Raw genomic sequence first — 20,970 nt, forward strand, 5'->3', positions numbered from 1 at the left:
AAGATTTACCCCTACATTTTCTTATAAAAGTTTATAACTAATTTAGGTCTATGACCAATTTTTTAGCTAATTTTGTGAATGGAGTGATATAGGGGTCCAAATTCATTCCTTCATAGCTGCATATACAATTGTCCCAGCTCTGTTTATTAAGAAGACTATTTTCCCCCATTGAATTGTCTTGGCATCCTTGTCAAAATCAATTGACCATAAATATAAGGGTTTATTTCTGAACTCTCAATTGTATCCCAGTGACCCATATGCCTATCCTTATGTCAGTATCACACTGTCTAGATTACTGTAGCTTTGCAGTAAGTTTTTTTTTTTTTTTTTTTTTTTTTTGTCAGAGCGAGACTCTGTCGCCCAGGCTGGAGTGCAGTGGCGCAGTCTTGGCTCACTGCAAGCTCCACCTCCCAGGTTCACGCCATTCTCCTGCCTCAGCCTCTCCGAGTAGCTGGGACTACAGGCGCCCGCCACCACGCCCGGCTAATTTTTTGTATTTTTAGTAGAGACGGGGTTTCACTGTGGTCTCGATCTCCTGACCTCGTGATCCGCCCGCCTCGGCCTCCCAAAGTGCTGGGATTACAAGCGTGAGCCACCGTGCAGTAAGTTTTAAAGTGGGGAAGTACATGTTCTCCAACTTTGTCCTGCTCTTTCAAGATTGTTTTGGCTTTTCTGAGTCCTTTGTATTTTCATATAAATTTTTAATTAGTTTGTCAAATTCTGCAAAAAAAAAAAAAGTGTCTCATTTTTAAAAGTGTTTCTTCTCATAAAATAAAGTGATAGAAGATGATAATGAGATTTTTTTTTAAAAGACCTTGCTTGGCAAAGAAAAAAGAAGCAAAAGCAATGCTGTATTGCCCCCTCCCCATTGTGGGGAATAGTATCAATCTGTGAAATCCAAAAGTGAATTAGAACGTCCTGGTGAATGGGTCAGATTTTGAGGTGGGGCAGAAAGCTGCACTGCTGAGCAGGAGGAAGGTGGAAGGCAGAGATGGTTTCAAGTGGGGCTTTGAAGGGCCCACCTGGGCCCACACTGTAATAGACACACGTCAGAGTGTCTAAAGGATGGTGTGATGGGGTGAGAAAGACCCAGGAGACTCCTAGGAAAGAAGTCACCCTCAGCAATGGGAACTAGAGCTCAGCTCCGAGACAGGGAAAGGAGTAATTTGGGGTACAGTCCAGTGTCTGATGCTTAGCTGTATCTAATATTGACAAAGTACTTGCCCTGAACTAAGCATTTTACTGGCAGTATCTCATTTGATGCTTACCATAATTTTATGAGTTTACATTGTAATTGCCTGTTTAATTGCCTAACACAGCACTGTCCAACAGAAAAAGCATGTGAGCTGCATACATGAGTTTACATTTCCAGGAGCCACATTTAAAAAGCAAAAAGAAAGAGGTGAAATTTCATTTTGGTAATATATTTCTATTTAACCAATATGTTCCCAATGTTATCATTTCAACATGTAATCAATATTTAAACATTTTTGTAAGATACTTTTCATTCATTTTTTTCTTGCAATCTCTTTAAGGTCCACTATGTTTTCAGATACTTCTAGCACACCTTGCCTCAAATGCTAAATTTTTGTTGGTGATATTTGACTTGTATTTAGATTTCATGCAATTTATAGTTGAAAAAGTAGCTTCACCTTCCCAAGTTATGTCAAGCATACTTAAAAGTGAACCGAGTTTTTAAATTTAAATTTAGATTAGTTAAAATTAAGTGAAATTCAAAATTCAGTTCCTTAGTCATACTAGCCAGATTTCAAATGCTCAATGGCCACGGGTGGTCAGTGGCTATGGTGTTGGACATGCCAGCCAACAATCCCATTACATTGTGTCACGAGAGCTGTGGCCATGTCAGCTTGACCACTGAATCCTTTGCATTGCGTGTGCACATAGTAGGTATTCTATAAACACTTCTTTAAGAATGTATATGTGGACGAATGGATGGCCAAATTCAGCTAATAAACAAATGCATAGTTAATATCATCCCAATTTGTAGAGAAGCTGAGATTCAGAAAAGTAAAATAACTAGGCCAAATGCCCACAGCTTGTAAATGGTAAGGAGGGAATTCCAAGCCAGGTCTGACTCATTCCAAAATCTACTGGCTGCAAGAAACATATGTGGGCATAGGAAAGGAAGGCTGAAGCCGGACCATTGAGCCAAGTGTCATCAGGGTGTCCACAGTGCCCTGCCAGGTCCCCACAGCCTCCTTCACTCACCTCCACACCTTGACCTTCTGTGACAGCTTCCCCCTGACCAAGCTCCGGGGATGCTCCAGTAGCCCAGAAGATGAAAGGCTAGTAGGAGCAGGTGACACCATAGACACGGGTGACAGCCAGATGCACCAACCACATAAGCAAAGCCCTGGGCATGGGAACCGGCACCGGCGGCACAGACAGAGCTCTCTTTTGTCTTGAAATCAGCAAGACTGACCTTATATCTGGTCACAAGTCCTGGATCTGACCCAAAACCAGAGTGAGAAGCTAAGGGGAAACTAGTTTTAGTCACAGGACTTCAGAGCTGGAAAGATTAGTGGGATCGCCTCATTCAGAACATTTATTTTGTAGATGAGGAGGTCCAGGAAAGGCAAGATCCTGCATAAGGTTAACAGTGAGTTTCTTTAATAGGAAAGGCCACATCTCAGTTTTGCTATTGCTGATGATACCGTGACTTCCGTTCTCTAAAATGAGGCCAGGTCAGGAATCCCTTCCAGTCCCCACCAATCCTTCTGCTACCTCCATAACACTGGATCCTATAGCGTTCTTAGGGGAAGTAGCCACAGTACTCAGAATTTCCACTGGTTACCCTTGGAGCTGTTGCCGACGGTCCTGTCTGCCTGAAATGCCTTTCTTCCTTGCTCCTTTCTGTGCCACCCCTGCAGTCTCAGTCTGGCTAAATTGTAACCCAATTTACAAGGCCAAGCTCGAATGCCGCTGTCTCAACGAAGCTTCCTCCTATCCTACTGAACCTCTGGCCCTTATTTCTTTATTCCAAGGGTTCTCCAGAGTGGCTGTTGGACAATGGAGAAAAAGGGGTGGCTTCAGGAATCCATGGGAGTTACGATATCCACGGTTGAGGGGAAGTTGTGGAAATTAAGTTTGGAAAGAAAGGTGGAGGCCAGATGGGAGAATGGGGCAGGTGGTAAAGAGCTGAAGAGTGAGGAGGCAGAGGCCCTGCTCCACTGCCCGAGTGGAAGCCAGGAGATCTGCTCCTATAACAGGGACATTTCTCCCAGGGCCTCACTTTACCCCATTTTTGCGAGGAGATGGAAAACAACATTGCTTAAGACATGAGCCCTGGCGTCCCAGGGCTTCACCTCTAATAAAGGAGAGTCACTTATTCACACATTCATTTCACAGTGGTAATTGAGAATTTTACCTCTTGCCAGACACCATTCTAGGCACTGAGGACAAACACAGGTTTGTGAGAGTCTATGTGTGGTGTGTGTGTGTGTATGTGTGTGTTTGGTGCATGTGTGGTGTCTGTGGGGTGTGTGTGTGTGTGGTGTGTGTGGGAGTAGTGTGTGTGGTGTGTATGGTGTATGTGTGGTATGTGTGGTGTGTGTGTGGGTAGTGTGTGTGTTGTGTGTGTGTGGTGTGTGGTGTTGTGGTGTGTGTGGTGTATGTGTGTGGTGTGGTGTGTGTGGTGAGGTGTGTGTGGGAGTTGTGTGTGTGGTGTGTATGGTGTATGTGTGGTGTGTGTGGTGTGGGTTTGTGGTGGTGTGGTGTGTGTGTGGTATGTGGTTTGATTGTGTGTGGTCTTTGGTGTTGTGTGTGGGTGGTGTGTGGTCTGTGTGTGTGGTGTGTGTGGTGTGTGGGATGTATGTGGATGTGGTCGGTGTGGTTATGTGGTGTGTGGTGGTGTTGTGTGGTGTATGTGTGGTGTTGTGGTGTGTGTGTGTGGGGAGGGGTATGGTATGTTGTGTATGTGTGTGTGGTTTGATCTGGTGTGGTGTGGGTGTGGGTGTGTGGTGTGTGTGGGATGGGGGTGTTTTGGTGGTGTATGTTTGTGTGGCATAGCGGAAAGGGTAGACGAGTAGTTAATAATTCTTTCAATCCTAGAGACAGAACTGTGGTTAAGGCAAGTAAGTTCATGCCTTAGAAGTTTCTTTTCTGGTGAGAGACCCGTACTGAGCACACCCTGACCCGGGTGACAGGTGCAGTGCACTTCATGACAGGCGAGTAGGGAGCACTCTGGGAACATGCAACGGAGGAAGCTATTTGATCTGGGGCCTCCAGGATGCGTGACATCTCGGCTGCTTTTGCTGATGATTCTTTGCCTGAGCTTTTGCTGATGATTTTCTCTGCCTGAAATGCCTCTCCTGCCTTCTCCCGCTCTTCTCTAATCCACTCACACAGTCTCAGCCCGGCTAAATCACACCCAGACAGGCTTCAAGGCCAGACTCAGATGCTACTGCGTCAAGGAAGCCTCCCTCTATTCCCCTAAACTGCCACATTTCCTCTTGCACTTGCTCCATGGGGTTCTCCGCGGAGGCTGCTGGACAATGGAGAAAAAGGCGGTGGCTTCTGGAACCATGGGAGTTGGTTGAAGGTATCACTCTCATTGACACTGTCAGCTGTCAATTATTCCAGGGGCCCTTCTCTCTCTGTCTTCTTTAAAACAGTGAATCTGTTAGATAACTACCTGTCTGCATTAGGTACAAAATGAATGTATCTGTAATCCCAGCTACTCGGGAAGCTGAGGCAGGCGAATCGCTTGAACCCGGGAGGCGGAGGTTTCAGCAAGCCAAGATCGCACCACTGTACTGCAGCTTGGGCATCAAGCAAGACTCCGTCTCCAAAAAAAAAAAAGAAAAAAAAAAGGAATATATCATCTCTGGGCAACAAATGCTCCTTATGAGTAAAATACATGGTAGAACCCATTGCAGCTACTCAGAAGCCTTTTTGTGTTCAGTATGCGTTGGCTGTATGACCCTGAGCGAAGTTGAGTTGGAGCTGACCAGAGTTTTAAAGCATGTGAAATGCACAATGCAGGGTTCGTTGGGAGCACCTCAGAAGGGCACTAAACCTGGATGGAGCTGAAAGAAAGACCTCTTGGAGGAGTGTCATCAAATACTCCCCCAGCTTGATGTGTGGTGTAGATGGGAATGGATACAGAGAAAAAGAACCTGTAACAGAAACTCTGAGCTTTCCTGAGGAAGTGAGGTTTCAGATCTGAAACATAAGTGGCAGCTCACTGCTAAGAAGTGGGAGACAACGGGTGTTCCCTGCAAAGGGACCAGCATATGCAAAGGCCCTGGAGCCTTATAACCCCCAGGCATTATTACAGTACTCTGAGAACTGTTTTCCTCTCCAAACCCTATGATGAGGATTTCCAGGTCCAGACTATCTGCAAAGCCAGAGTCCCGATGCTGGGAGAATCCTCAGCTCGTGTGCTGCGCTCTGCCCGGGGGGCTTTCTGGGCACCGTGATGCTTCTCCCTCAGACCTAATCCCAGACGGAGAGTGTCTGAAGAAATGTTAAAAACCACTGAATTTACCTGGAAGGCGGAGCTTGCAGTGAGCCGAGATTGGGGACAGAGAGATCCGTCTAAAAAAAAAAAAAAACCATGAATGTAGTATCATCCCTCCTCTCAAGAGACAGCAGCTGGTGTCACATAGAATCACTCTAATTAAGCACTTACTAGGTACCAACCACTGTGCTAAGCATTTTTCCATCCAACATGAGGGAGAGACAATTATTGATCTCATGTTTCACATGAAAAAAGTGAGGCTCACCGAGGTGATCGTGCGTGAGGTCACACAGCTAGAACGTCCCAGAGCTTTGAAACCCGGGTAGTTGACCCCAGGGCCGACGTTCCTATCCAGTGGGACTATCTGTCAGAACTTGGCCAGAATCCAGTTTCTCTTGCATGCAGTCTCATGCATTTATCATTGCAATAAAAATTCAGCTTGGCCAACAAACACCTTTCGGGAGGCCTCCACATCTCTGCACTTGGACTGACTGACTTCAGGCAGGTCTCTCCGTAATACTACAGGGCACGAAGCAAGAGTACAAATGAAGGGCCCTGTGGCTCCAGCCCACCTGCCTTCTCTTGACTCCTCTTCCTACAAGGGAAATGGTTATACGCAGGTGCTTAGACATCTCACCCCATGTGACCACGCTCCATCCTCACCACCCTAATGCCTTCCCAGCAAACAACAACTTGGCCATCCCTCAGGCCACCCTTAGAGGTGTACAGCCTGCCCTTGAAGGAAAGACCCCTGGCAGAGGCCTAGAAAGTAAGCTGGGGGCTACTGAGGTGGAAACCGACGGCTTGGGTGCTCAGAATGTGACCTGGAAGTGGTGAGGGAGTGGGTCACAGGCTTAGGGTAAGCCTTCCCCTTGGCTCCACAGACTCCTCACCCCATAGCGACAATGTAACTGCAGGAAGAGCAGGGCAGGACCTAGTAGCTCCAGTGTGAGGGAGTTCTAAATGCAGACAGTGCCAGGGTTCCAGCTGGGTCCCCTCTCTGCCTCATGAGCCGGCTTTCCAGCGGGGCTGACTAGTACACATTCCTTGTGCCCCTGCACAGCCACACAGCCACACAGCCACACCCTAACCTTTTCCAGAGCCCTTGCCTGATTACCTGACAGTGACCTCCCCGCTCCCACCACCACCATCACCCCATCCCCACCTTGGGTCATGCCCTGACTTGTGCAAACCATAGGTCTAAGTGCTGTGCTGAAGCAGAATGAGTCAGGGGCAGAACTCAAGGTGTTGAGCCTGGGAGGCTGCTCCAAGCAGGGAAGAGGAAACTCTGTGGCCCCAGAGAGGAATGAATCAGGCAGGAGTGGCTCAGATCCTGGGTTCTGGCTTCTCCTCACCAAATGAGTAGGGCAGCGGGGGATGTAGGGGGAGAGACTCAGGCACCCCTGGTCATGAATCAGGCAGCATTTAGGAAGTCTCTTTTTCCAGGAGAATATGTAGATGTCATTTCTAGCATTGCTGAGACTGCAATTTGCTTATGGGGGGAGAATATAAGAAGGTTCCGTGTGTGTGCACATATGCATGTGTATATACACACGTTGTGTACATATATATGCCTGTGTCTGTGTGTGATATGTATATGTGTATCTGATGTGGACACATTTATACATGTGTCTATGTGTTTGTGCCTGTGTGTACAGTACCTGTGTCACTGTGTGTGAACATGCACATCGTTCTGCCTATGGGTCTGTATGGATGTCCTTGCCTGTGTAGCTCAGGGTGTCGCCATGTTTGGCCCCGGGCCAAATGATTCCAGCACCTATAATCTTTTGTTGTTGTTGTTGTTGTTGAGACGGAGTCTTGCTCTGTTGCCCAGGCTGGAGTGCAGTGTTGTAATATTGGCTCACTGCAACTTCCCCCTCCCGGTTTCAAGTAATTCTCCTACCTCAGCCTCATAAGTAGCTGGGATTACAGGTGCCTGCCACTACCCCTGGTTTACTGTCACTGCAACTTCTGCCTCCCAGGTTCAAGTGATTCTCCTGTCTCAGCCTCCAGAGTAGCTGGGAATACAGGCATGCACCACCATGCTCAGCTAATTTTTTTTGTATTTTTAGTAGAGACGGGATTTCGCCACATTGGCCAGGCTGGTCTCGAACTCCGGACTTCAAGTGATCTGCTTGCCTCAGCCTCCCAAAGTGCTGGGATTACAGGTGTGAGTCACCACACCCGGCCCAGTGCCTATAATCTTAACCACTACATTTGACTGTTGACCCTGTGGGGAACAGTCACCACTTCTTACTTTCTCACTATGGTGGTAACATAGCAGACATTCGATATATATTTATTGAATGAATATATCAGAAAGGCCCCCACCTGAACCAGTTCCCTGGAAGCTCCAGGAGTCCCAAAGGAAAGGCCCAGCAGAGAGAAGAGCTTCATTCAAGTTGATTCCTTCCTAGCTCCAGGACACAAGTCTGAAGTGATCTTCCTGACCCTCAGGGGCTTTTGCTCAATGTCCCCCTCTGCCCTGGTCAGAAGTCAAGACACAAAAGCTCTGGGCTCTGCCATAACCTGGCTCTATGATCTTGGGTAAGTCCTTTCCCTCTCTGGGCCTCAGTTTCCCTATCTGACAAAAGAGCAGATTGGACTTCTGGATATCAAAGGCACACTCAGACTCAGCATGGTGTGGTTTTTACCTTCGAGTTCTTTATTCAGTGGCCCCTGCCCATCTAGACATTGGATCAATATAATCCTCCCTCTCAGCTCCCTCTCCACCTACTTATGATCCCAGCCAGGCAGCAAGCGGAGGTCTTAACCAGGCCTTGTTCATTAGGGCTTCATGCTATTGCTGTGAGTGCCTGTTGGTAACCCCCAGGCATCATAATTCAGATCACCTTTGCTAAAAACAGGCTGGAGGACATTTACAGTCTTGGGAAGGGAACATCTTGGGGAAATGGTGATGAAAAATGAATGCAGTCTTCTAACACCCTGGCCTTCTGGGCCTGTGGAAGAAGGAAGGATTCTGTAAGCTTCTTTTTCCAGAGAGCTGGGTTGCGGAGGGGGTCAGAGAAGAGGCAGTGTTGGTCAATGCATTAAACTTTTCTTTCGTTGTAACCATTTCAGGTGGGAACCTTCTCTAGCTCTACTAGGTGCTTCCCTGCCTTTTCAAACAAGAAGCGAAGCATAATTTCATCTTTCCTTGATGACTCAGGACCATCACAAAAACATTAACGTTTGAATTAAGTTTTAAAGCAGAGGTGTCCTCAAGGGCTGCAAAGATATTTTAGGCTATTTGCCTCTCACTGAAAGGCAAGGCTTTTCTTTTTTGTGTTTAGTCTTCTCTCATTGACACTGTCAGCTGTCAATTATTCCAGGGGCCCTTCTCTCTCTTTCTTCTTTATGACAGTGAATCTATTAGATAACTACATGTCTGCATTGGGTATAAAATGGATGTGTAATATCTGAGCAAGGGACTCTCCTATGAGTCAAGTACATAGTAGAAACCATTGCGGCTAGTCAGAAGCCTTTCTCTCTTCAGCACTTATTAGCTGTATGACCCTGAGCAAGATATTTCTATGACTGAGTTTTCCAATCTATAAAATGGGACTAATAGTAGTATCTGCCTCATAAGGTCATTGCAGCTCAATGTAAAGTTACATGCAACTAAAGCACTTAGCACACTGGATTGTAATCTTAGCTACTCAGTAAATATTTGTTTTATTCTTAGCTATTTTTTTTGTCTGAGTTTTGGATCAATGACATTGCAAGATAAGTACTTGACTCATTTTCAAAGAATGCTTTGAGCTGCCTGCAAGTAATAGAAAATCCACTAACAGTGGCTTAAACAAATAAGTTTTTGTTTGTATTATATTGCAAGAAACACACAGGCAGACAGCTGTTGGCATTTGTTCAGTGGCTCAGTGATATTAGGGCTGGTGTCACTGCAGTTCTTTTGGCTTCTGCCTCATAAACACAATATTGCTGCTGAAGCTCCAGACATTACACTCACTTTCAAGGCAGGGAAAAGGAGATGGGGTGATGCTGGCTATGTCTACATTCCCAGAAGCCCCTTATGTTTTCTTTCCCAGCTGATTGCCCCTATGTTTCACGGTCTAGAACTGTGGCCATACTTGGCCACACCACCAGCTGCAAAGAAGCATGAAAAACAAGAAACAGGGATGTCATGATTAACTTACACCAGCATTCCATCTCTCCTGGACTTAACACATTGTCTCTCCCTGCTCTCATTTCCCATCCGGGGTTTTTTTAGTGAGAAGGAGAAATGGCTATTGGGTCAGTAACTAACACTGTTTGCCCAGTAATTATTATTTTTCTTTTTGTCTTAATAAGGAATTTGATTGCAAATGACAGAAACCCAAATCAGACTTGCTTAAGCAAAAATAAAGAAATGGATAGAAAGAAAAAGGGACCAAAGAAGAAAAGGAGACAATAAAAGAAATGAATTGACTCATATCCAGGGAGGGTTTGTCGTTTAGGTCTAAGTATGAGGCCAAATTTGCAAACAGCGTTGTCAAGAGATCGCCTTTCTCTGCTTTTTGGCTATTTTCCTTTGCATTTACTTAATTATCAGGTAGTTTCTCCTCACCTGGTGGTCCCTGGGAACTCTAAGTTCACATTCTCAGAGGCTATTGTTCAGCTGAGAAAAGAGTGAGTCATTTCTCTCTGTCACTACAAGCAAAAGTCCCAGGATGAATATTGATTGTCTGTGATTGGGACACAAGCCCAACCCTGAGCCAATCACAGTGACCACAGGGAACTCATGCTCTGATTGGCAAAGCCAAGTCTCACACCCAACTCTGGAGCATAGGTTGGGTCCATTGCCCCCAACCACTGATTAAGCTTGAAGACTAGAGTAGACTGAACCCCTCCTGAAAATCAGGGGCAGAACCAGAGGGAGGGGGAATGGATGCAGAGCACATGTAGAGCTTTGCAGTCTTCAAAGTACATTATTCCACACAGACACCTGTGAATTAGGGAAAGCAGGGATTCTGGCCCCATTTTGCAGTGGCAAAACTGTCTCAGAGAGGTGAAATGATGTGCCCAGGGTCATTCAGCTCACAGGTAGTCAGAAAGAGTCCCCACGCCTCCAGGATCCTGGTGTTTCCCCGACACCACATCCTGAGATGACTGACAACTGGTCAACCCATGTATTGTCCAGGAGCCATGGAGCCATGTGACAAAGTAGCCTGAGGGACCCCCAAGAGACCACTGGTTCCACGCTTTACCTCCATTGTCGTGTTAGAGCTTTATACCCTGTGAGGAGAGCAGGCCCAGAAATTGAGAAAACCTGCATTTGAGTCCATCTAACTAGCTGCGACCCCAACAAATGTTTCTTTTCTGGGCCTCAGTTTCCCCATCTGCAAAAGGAGTTAGTTGGGCTCAGTGATACCTAAAGACACTTCTAGCTCCAGCTTGGCCACTGTCTCAGGTTCCAAGATTTCCCCACCCCTTGTGGTAGCTTCAGATTTCTTGCCTGGGGGAAGAGCCAGGGCAAGTTGCTGCAGTTCTGTTCTCTCCACACAGCAGAGTGGCGGCTCCCAGCCCAGAGTGGAGGCTTACCTAACCCCAGCAAGCTGAGCAAATCCCTGAGAACAAAAGGGGGAGAGGACCTGACAAGGGAGGGGAAGGAGTGAGTCTATTCCTTCCTTGCTCAGCAACTTTAACCCCTTCCATGCCTCCCCAGCAGCAGGAGGGCAGGCAGGGTTTCCAGACAGGGGGTAACGAATGCATCTCAGGCATGCACGGGCTTCCAGGAACTGCTGTGCCACCAAAGCCAACTTTCCATAGGGGAGCCCTCCCTGGGAGCAGCCACAGCTGGAGATGCCATTTGTCCTTCATAGACCCAGACTTATGGCATCAAAGCCCCCTCACCCCACCCCCAACAAAAGCCAGAAGGGAGCTGCATTCCATCCTTCTGCCAGTCAGGAAGCTGAAGCCTAGAGATGGGGAGGAACTTGCCCAAGGTAACATAGCTTTTGACTCACAGGAAGGAGCCTCCACTAGGACAGTGCCAGACACAGAGATGAATAAAGTGTGTTCAATGACCGGAATCAAGGCCTCCCCACCTTGCGCTCCTTCCTCTGTGCATACTATATTGCCTTTTGGGATTCTTAAATCAAAGTTTCCATCCCCGAATTAGAAGCAGATTGTTGAGGCCTGTCCATAAATTCCTCACTTGAACCTGTAGTGACTAATTCTCTCGGGAGTGTGGGATCAAACCCACCATGGCTATTAAAAATTTAATATGAAGTCCCAGTGCCTGGGGCCGTGCTTTCTCATCAGCCCTGAAACAGGGTGAAGCCTGCATGTCAGGCGGGGCCAAGAATGCAAAGGCTGGAGTCCCTTCCCTGAGAAGCTTCCTGGGACAGCAACCTTCCCTCTGGGGAAATTCTAGGGAGACCTTCTGAACAAGAAGTGTCTTTTTTCCTGCACCAGTCCTAATCATAGACAAAGTGGGAAGCCCCTTGGCAGAGAGAAGTCTGGATAAACACCACCTCCTGGCAATGCACCCTTGCCCCTAACATTTCCCACATACAACTGACACTCCACCCTTCATGTGCAACAGGCTCCTGGTCTCCAAAGGTCTTTGTGAACGCAGCGTGACCCACAGAGAAAGAAGCAGAGGTGGGGGGCGGTGGAGGAGGTTGGGGGAACAGATCCAGTCTATTGGTGAATTTTAAGCAATGAACATATTTTTGACCTGAGAAAGTGGTCAGAGTGCATCAAATTGGGAGCCTGGGCTCCTGCAGCCAGTGAGGGGGCAGAGGCCCAGGAAGAGGGCTCTGGGTGACCCGGGACAGCAGTGGGTAATAGGGCAAAGCTGTCTCACCTACTGGGCTTGGTTACTTGTAGGACTGATGGGACTATCAGAGAGCATGTGGCTTGTGAACCCAGGAATGCCTTCTTGAAACAGCCTCCCATCCTTCCTGTGAGGTCCCTGAGAGAGACACAAGCTTCAGGGACAATTTAGTGACTGAGTGCCACTCTGCCTGGGATTGTGTTAGGCACTTAAAGTGACAAAATCCACACGGTTCCTCCCCTCAAGGGCAGTGACAGGTGATAAATACAGAGATCATCCTATTATTTCAGATGTGCTTGAATCCCAAAGTTGAGCTCTTTGGCAAACCAGAGCCCCACAGGATCCCCGGGCCATGTTTATAATTTACTAGACAGGTACCAACTGCATCCCACATGTCTCTCCATCCCTCACAAGTGCATCTCACCCATCAGTGAGTGCTCACAGCTCTACCTCCGAAACACATGCCCTGAATTTCACCACTTCTTTCAGCCCCTTGCCCTACACCCAGTCACCACTTTTTCTTTCCTGGATGACTGTTCTTGTAGTCTCTTCTCCAAGGAGCAGCCAGAGTGATTTGCTCTAAGATAGTAAGTCACTCTCTTGCTAAAACTCTCCATGGACTTCCCATGGCCCTTAGTGGGAAATGCACACTCTCTACCATGGCCCCCGGACGAGACTTTCGCCATCTGTCTGCTGCCCACGGGACGTCCTTCCCCTCCACATTGCCCCTTATGCACATGACTTCTTTCCACTCCAAGAACATGATGCACTTGTTCGTTTCCCTGAGCCTCTGAAATTGTTGCTCCTCCTTGGAATGTTTGCCCCCAGCTTCCCATCCTTCAGATCTCAGCTCAAAAGTCACTTCCTCGAAGAGGTCCTCCTTGACCACACTAACCAAACCCCTGCATCACTCATTGCCCATCATATTCCCTTATTTCTATGTTCAGAGCACTTATCAATAACAGAAATCATCTTATTTCTTTGTGTGTATGTTTACTGCCTGTCAGTCTCCTCCCGCCATGCCCCTTGAGGGTCGTGTTTCTCTTTTATTTCCTTACCACTTTCTACTTTAGCACCCAGAGCTCAGTGCATAGTAGAGTCTCCAAACATCTTTGTGGCCTCATTCATTGACTAGCACAATGCTCAGACATAAAATACCCATGTGAAAAGAGCATGGAGATTGAATCCATCTACTCACTTGTCAGAGGGGTAAATGGAGATTCCAAGAGGGCCTGGGACTTGCCCACAGCCATACAATTCCTTCATGTATTCATATAAGCTGATACATGCAGGAGAAGAAGGAGGTATCCGTGTGAAGATATGGGGGGAAGAGCTAGTGCAAAGGGCCTGAGGCACAACCTTTATGGGAAAGCAGGCAGGAGGTGAGTGTACCAGAGCAATCCGAGGAGGAGAGGTGTGAGGGGAGGTGGCCAGGCAGGCAGAAGCCAGGCCATGTATTTGCAACTTGGATTTAGTTCCCTCTAAACCAGGGGTGTGAATTTCTCTGCCCACTTGTGTAAGATGTTCAGACAGCATGGGACCTGGGAGACTAGTTGGGAACCCATAAGAAGCCAAGAGTGAAGATCCTGGGGTTGAGCAAGTCCCATGGGTGTGTTTGCCAGGACATCAAAGGTGCTGCAGGCAGCGGCAGCCGCCTGTCTGAGCTCCATTACCGTGTGAGAACTGCACAGGACCCGCCCAGTTAGTATGAGTGCAGTACTTGCTGTGCAATTACGGCTGCCGCTGCTGGCTGACCACGTGCCAAATCGCTGCACAGTTAGTTACTCATGCCACAGGCTTTGGACCAATTAAGTGAGCAAAGAGGGTGGTTAACGAGGAGTAAACAATCCAAATGCCCATAATTACACTGAGGCTTTGCTCTAATGCATCTAAGCCAGGAGATGAGGATGGGCAGCAGGGAACATGGGGTCTCCTGTCCTTTGTTTTGTATGGTTGGCCCCCTGAAATCTCTTTCACCCAGCCCACCCTGTCCCATACTCTGCTATCGCTGTCTGCTGATTATTTTTTTCTTGTCTCCTCCCTTTTTTTTTGGTGGAGGGGCGTGTGTGTGCCAAGTTCTAAGCACTGAGATTACAGCAAAACAAAGCAGCTCTTATGGAACTGACATTTTAACGTCAAACAATCAGGTAAATCAATATGATGCATCAGGTGGTAATACATGCTATCAAGAACACTGATGCTGGGTAAGAGGGATAGAGAGCTCCCAGGGCATGGGTGCTAATTCACATAGTGAGTCTAGAGAAGGCGTTTTTGGGTGAGTGCACTGGCTCCTGCCTGTAATCTCAGCATTTGGGGAAGCTGAAGCAAGAGGGTCACTTGAGCCCAGGAGTTTGAGACCTCCTGGGCAATACAGCACAACCTCATCTGTACAAAAAATATATGCTTTTTAAGGCTGGGTACGGTGGCTCCCACCTGTAATCCTAGCACTTTGGGAGCCCGAGGCGGGCAGATTACTTGAGGTCAGAAGCTCAAGACCAGCCTGGCCAACATGGTGAAACCACATCTCTACTAAAAATACAAAAAAAAAAAAAAAAAAAAAATTAGCCATGCGTGGTGGCAGATACCTATAGTCCCAGCTACTCAGGGGGCTGAGGCAGGAGAATCACTTGAACCTGGGACACAGAGGCTGCAGTGAGCTGAGATCTCGCCACTGCACTCCAGCGTAGGTAACAGAGTAAGACTCCGTCTAAAATATGTATATATATTATATATATATGTTAGCTGGGCATGGTGGTGCATACCTATCTCCTAGCTATGTGGGAGGCTGAGGCAGGAGGATTGCTTGAGCCCAGGAGGGTCAAGGCTGCAGTGAGCTATGATCACACCATTGCACTCCACCCTGGGCAACAGAGTGAGGCCCTGTCTAAAAATAAAACCTTTTTTTAAAATAAAGGTTTTTTGATAAAGTGACACTTGAACAGAAACCTCTCTGAAGGAAGTCAGGGAGCCAGCCATGCAGTCGCTGGGGAAGGGCATCTCATGCAAAGGGAATGGCTAGTACAAAGGCCCTGAGATTTCTGTTTGCAGGGGTAGACCAGTGTGACTGGAGCAGAGTTAGCAGTATCATAGGATGATTTGGGATTATACAGCTATAGGGAAGGTTGAGGGCAGGTTCCAAGCAGGGAGAACAGCATGCTCTAAAGCCTCCAGCGATGACAAGTGCTTTCTGTTTTTCAAAGTATTTTACCTCATTTGATCCTCAGAACAATACTGTAAGGGTAAGAAGGATAGATTTCTTTTTCTATTGACTGCTGAGGACCGAAGCTCTAGAATGTCTAACAGTTCAGCCAGGATCACATAGGAATATTCCGATTCAGAGGCAGAAATCTATTGTCTGCACTATCCTTTCAGGTCAGATCAGAGGCTCATTCCTTTTGACACCATGCCATTGTGAGCTTCCAAAACAAGATCCGCTCTCAGGCAAGCCTCTGAATGGGTTACAAAGTTCAAAATGGAGCCAAGCACAAGAACAGTTGCCAAGCGTGATACAGAACGCTCTGTGGGGAGCTGGTGTGGAAAATCAGCACACCCAGCACCTGTAGTAATTTAACCAATACAGCAGAAAAACGTAGCTTGCGCGTCTTTCGAAGAAACCTTTACAGAAACACTGAAAAGCTAGAATCCTCCCTGTGTCTGATCATAATTTAATATTTCTGGAATAAAATCCTTCTAGAATATATGTCCTTTAGAATTCCTCCAAGAAGCTTCCTGTGGAGCTCCAGATAAAGAGGACAATCTAAAAGTTAATATGAAAGATTAAATTTAAAATGCCATCCGGAAAACAAGATTCCCCTGCAAGGGACACATATAACAGATTTTGCAAATGTGTGGTATATCTGACTCCTGCCATCGGCACCTACTGAATTCCCGATGCTATTGTTATCATTTTCACTACTTAGTTTCTAGTGGCCACAACATCAACTGAGAGTGATTTGATGGGCTGTCACCAAATTTGGAAGGAATGTTTGCAAACATTTTGTATAAAGTATACACTATGTAGGAAACAAAATTTACTTTGCAGGGCTCAGGTGGGAGTGCGTCTCAAATTGCAAGGGAATCATCTTAGACACTGGAGGGGCTGCTGACCAAGAGAGGCCTGCCATAGCTCTCAGGAAGCTGTAGAAAGGGAAGCACAGAGATAGATTCAAAATTTAAGTCCCATATTGCAAGTCACAAAGACAGATGCTCTGAATCACCAGCACTGATTTTCGAGGGAGCTGGTGCTGACACGGGCAGCTCTGTGCAGCACAATCCAGAAATCTATGACTTCATCATGTTAATGAGACTGGCAGGCAACGCTGGGACCACACCTCAAGTGGGCTTCTCCTGGAGCATTAGCTCCCATGTGCCAAAGAGCGGGGAGTGTTTCCCTTTAGGCTTATGTGGCAGTTCTCAAGCCACTCGATCTCAGGACGCCTTTACACTTTGTCTTTATCAGGAATTGAAACTGAGAAGATGGCCGGGTGCGGTGGTTCACACCTATAATCCCAGCACTTTGGGAGGCGGGGGGGCAGATCACCTGAGGTCAGGACTTTGAGACCAACCTGGCCAACATGGCGAAACCCCATCTTTACTAAAAATACAAAATTGGCTGAGCATGGTGGTACATGCCTGTAGTCCCAGCTACTTGGGAGGCTGAGGCAGGAGAATCGCCTGAACCTGGGAGGTAGAGGGTGCAGTGAGCCGAGATCGTGCCATTGCACTCCAGCCTGGGCAACAAGTGCGAAAATCCATCTCGAAAGGAAAAAAAAAAACTGAGAAGACTGTTTTAAATATTTACATGGTAGTTTACATACTGGGAACAATTGTACACTGCTTGGGTGACGGTGCACTAAAGTCTCAGATATCATCACTATACAGTTCATCCATGTAACCAAAAACCCTTGTTACCCCAAAGTTATTGAAATAAAAATAAATAATAAACAATAGATAATAAATATTTATGTGGTAATTTATTTAAAAATAACAATAAGCCCACTTCATGTTTCACATAATCATAATATTTTCTTTTTCTTTTTGGAGACAGAGTCTGACTCTGTCACCCAGGCTGGAGTGTGGTGGCACAATCATAGCTCACTGCAGCCTTGACCTCCTGGGCCTGAGCCATCCTCACACCTCAGCCTCTCGAGTGGATGGGGCTACAGGTGCACACCACCATGTCCTGAACAATACTTTTGAAGTAAAAAAAATCGTAAGTGTGGCGTTGTTTTACATGTTTGCAAACGTCTTAAACAGACACCTGGATTCTCCTAGCTGCTTGTTACGATATCATAAGGATGCAGCTTCTGGAAAATGCCACTGAGCACTTGGGAGAGCATGAGAGCAATAAGGTAAATGTGTTCTTGGTAACTATCATGAAAAATATTTTGACCTCATGGACCACGTACAAGGGTTATGAGACCATCCCGACAGGGGTCCCCAGACCACTCCGTGAAAACCTTAGTATAACGGTGGAAGCCAAATTGTTGGGGACTTTGGGCATATTGTTAAACCTCTTCATGCCTCAATTTTCTTGCCTATAAAATATAGATAGTAATAACTGTCCTCATAAGGCTCTTGTGACAATAAAATGACTTAATATGGGTAAAGTGCCTGACACATAGTAACAGCTCGGTAAATGCTGGCTGGTATTATGAACCGCTCAAGAGCCAAGTCCATGGGTTCATTGTTCCCCCAAAGCAGAGAATGGGGAAGGCATGCAGGAATCTTTCAGGAATAAGTGCAGGCACATGTGAACAATTCTCTCAGCGAGAAGGCTTTCCAGCCTTTCCTAGGACAGGGAAAAGGCATTTTTTTTTTTTTTTTTGCCCCTATTAAATAAGCTAAACAGATCGGAGAGGCCATGTGACTCATCAAAGTCACTCAACAGGGCCTGTGTGTAGCTGCTGTAGCTGAGAATGGCCCTCTGCACCTCCCCACCCCACCCTACCTTCTGCATCCAAACTCATCTGAGCACACTAGGGATAGAGGTCCTGGAGCATTGATTTTGTCCTGTTGTGAAACATACCTCATGTGCAGTCTCAGGGGCCAAATGAGGTCTACAGAAGACTGTAGCTTAAGACATCCAAGCCCTCTCCTCCCTCTGTCATGCCATCTAGAACACACTTCTAAGTTGTAATTACATACTAACTTATGTGATCACTCACTGCCTTCCCCTCCTTAGTCCTGGGACCCTCTCAGTCTTTTTGGTTTCAATGGCTGTCATGTCAGGGATGTGGTAGAAACTCTATCAATATTTAGATGTCTGTTTTAGGAAAGAAGGAAGAAATAAAACCATGTGTTTTCACTGATGAAAAGAAAGCAAACAACAGACAGCTGAATGTTTTCTGTAGATAATTAGGTGTTTGAGATAGTGCAGAAAGGAGGAGAGAATGGTAAAATGTTAAAACAGAAAATCAACCAAAAGTTAGGGTGCTTGTCTATCCAGAGTGCTGGTTCTGCTTAGTTTTAGAAATAATAACAACAATGATAAGGACAAGAATGGCTCATGGTTACTGACAGCTTACCGTGGGCCTGGCATGGTGCTAAGCATTCTGCATATGTCGTCTCACTGAACGCTCATTATCTGCTGTCATGTCATTTCCATTTTACACAGTGCTTGAATGACTCCTGAAGTCCCACAGCCAGCGAGTAACACAGTGCAGCATGGAGGTGGGTCATCCTTGGAAGGCCTGGGGCGTGGAAGACAAGCTGGAGAAAGTGGAAGGAGGCTGGGATGAAATGGTGGCAGGTTCAGGTGCCAGGCAGAAGAGTAGGCCTGAGTGCAGGTGCTAGAAGTTCAGCATCTCTGGGGCTGGGCACAGGTGAGCAAGAGAAAATGCCTGCAGTCCCAGCTACGCGGGAGGCTGAGGCAAGAGAATGGCGTGAACCCCGGGGGGCGGAGCCTGCAGTGAGCTGGGATCGCGCCACTGCACTCCAGCCTGGGCGACAGCAAGACTCCATCTCAAAAAAAAAAAAAAAAATGCTGCTGATTTCTTAATTGTGGCACCAGACACCGACTGGGGCACCAGGCACAGAGCTGGAGCACACCGTATTTTACAAAAAGAAATGCTGAGGCTCAGAGGGAGAAAAGGCCTTGCCCAAGGTCACCCAACAAGTTAGAGCCCAGCCCAGTCTTGCTTCCAGCCCAGGGATTTTGGCACTGCAACAAGTGCCCCTCTTCTAACAGACTCACAGATGAACAAACTGCCCCTCTTCTAACAGACTCACACGCTTCCGCCATGGCAGGCTCCCCTGGTCCCTGGCTCCCTGCAGAGAGGATGGCGTGGGAAGGGAGCAAAGCAGCAGCCTTCACTCCAGGATTCCCCTCCCAGGGCAGGAAGGAGAGGGCTGTGGGGGCATGATCAGGCCTGCTGTGGCTGACTAGGGGTTCTCCACCAGCCCCTCAACCCCAGAACAAAGCAAGGTTAATGAGAGCAAATTACAAAGGCTGTGAAAATGGAAGGGACCCTTTGAAGGCCGCAGGGGTGAGAGCTGGGGTGGGACCAGCCTGCTGTCTCTGTCCTCTTGTGCAATGTGCTTCCCCCAGGAACAAGCTGGCACAGGACGGTGCTCACAGAAGCATCCATCCCTGTGGTCATTGCTGGAACTCTGGTTGGGCTTCTACTCTGAATTTTTCTACATTCCAGTTGCCAGAAAAATGAAGATTTCTGATTGCAGACAGCTCAGCAGAGTTCCCCAGCCATTCCAAGACTTGGGGCTTAAAGGAGATTTGTGGGGAGGAGCTCCACCACACCCAGAACCTCTGGAGAACAGATTAAGGCTCTGAGCATCACTGTTCATCATCTCTGCATTGGTTCACTTTTCTCTTTGTGGTGAGGGGTGGATATAGTAATATGCACTGACATGTATGATTAAGTTCTTAGTCTGATACTAGCACAGTGCTAAGGGGCTACACACCTTAACCCGACAATAAGCCTGTGAGATGGGAATCATCAAATTACCCCTTTGGGTGGCTTAGAGCAGTGGTTATCAAAGTGCATTCTCGGACTAGCAACATGAGCATCACTTGGAAATGTGTTAGAAATGCAAATTCCCAGGTGCTATTGCCTTAGAGAGCATAAGAATCTCCCCCAAGTTGCATAGCAGCAGGTGGCAGCCCAGGACTGCCCCAGGACCCACACTTCTGCCCACTAGTCACTGCTGCCTGTGTCTGTGGGCCCTGTCTCCCTTCCACAGGGGTCAGCGAGTGATCATGGGCTGAGAGAGGCTGAAAGGAATGCAAAAGAACAGCACATTCACTACCATACTCTTTGTAATTAGAAAAGATTGGGGCCCAGCGCAATGGTTCATGCCTATAATCCCCGCACTTTGGGAGGCCAAGGCAGGAGGATCACTTGAGCCCAGGAGTTCAAGACCAACCCAGGCAACATAGCCAGACCCTACCTCAATAAAAATTAGAAAAGAAAAGATTGGAAACAGCCTAAACCAGCCCTAGGCTGGTTAAATAAACCATGGAGTGTTCATGTAATGCAACAACTTTTTATAGAAAAAGAGTAGGAAAGCTTTTTATATATACTATGAAATGGTCTCTACAATGGAGTATTAAGTAGCAGAAAGCAAAGTGTAAAACACTAAATATAGGAAACTACCATTTGTATAAAAAAAAGAGAAAATATGTAAACAAATTTGTTTATATGCAAACACACACACACTGAAAGACAATTCAAAGAATTGGCAACACAGAGAT

The sequence above is a fragment of the Hylobates moloch genome, unplaced genomic scaffold (genome assembly GCF_009828535.3).
Source record: "Hylobates moloch isolate HMO894 unplaced genomic scaffold, HMol_V3 SCAFFOLD_6, whole genome shotgun sequence".
Lineage (NCBI taxonomy): Eukaryota > Metazoa > Chordata > Mammalia > Primates > Hylobatidae > Hylobates > Hylobates moloch.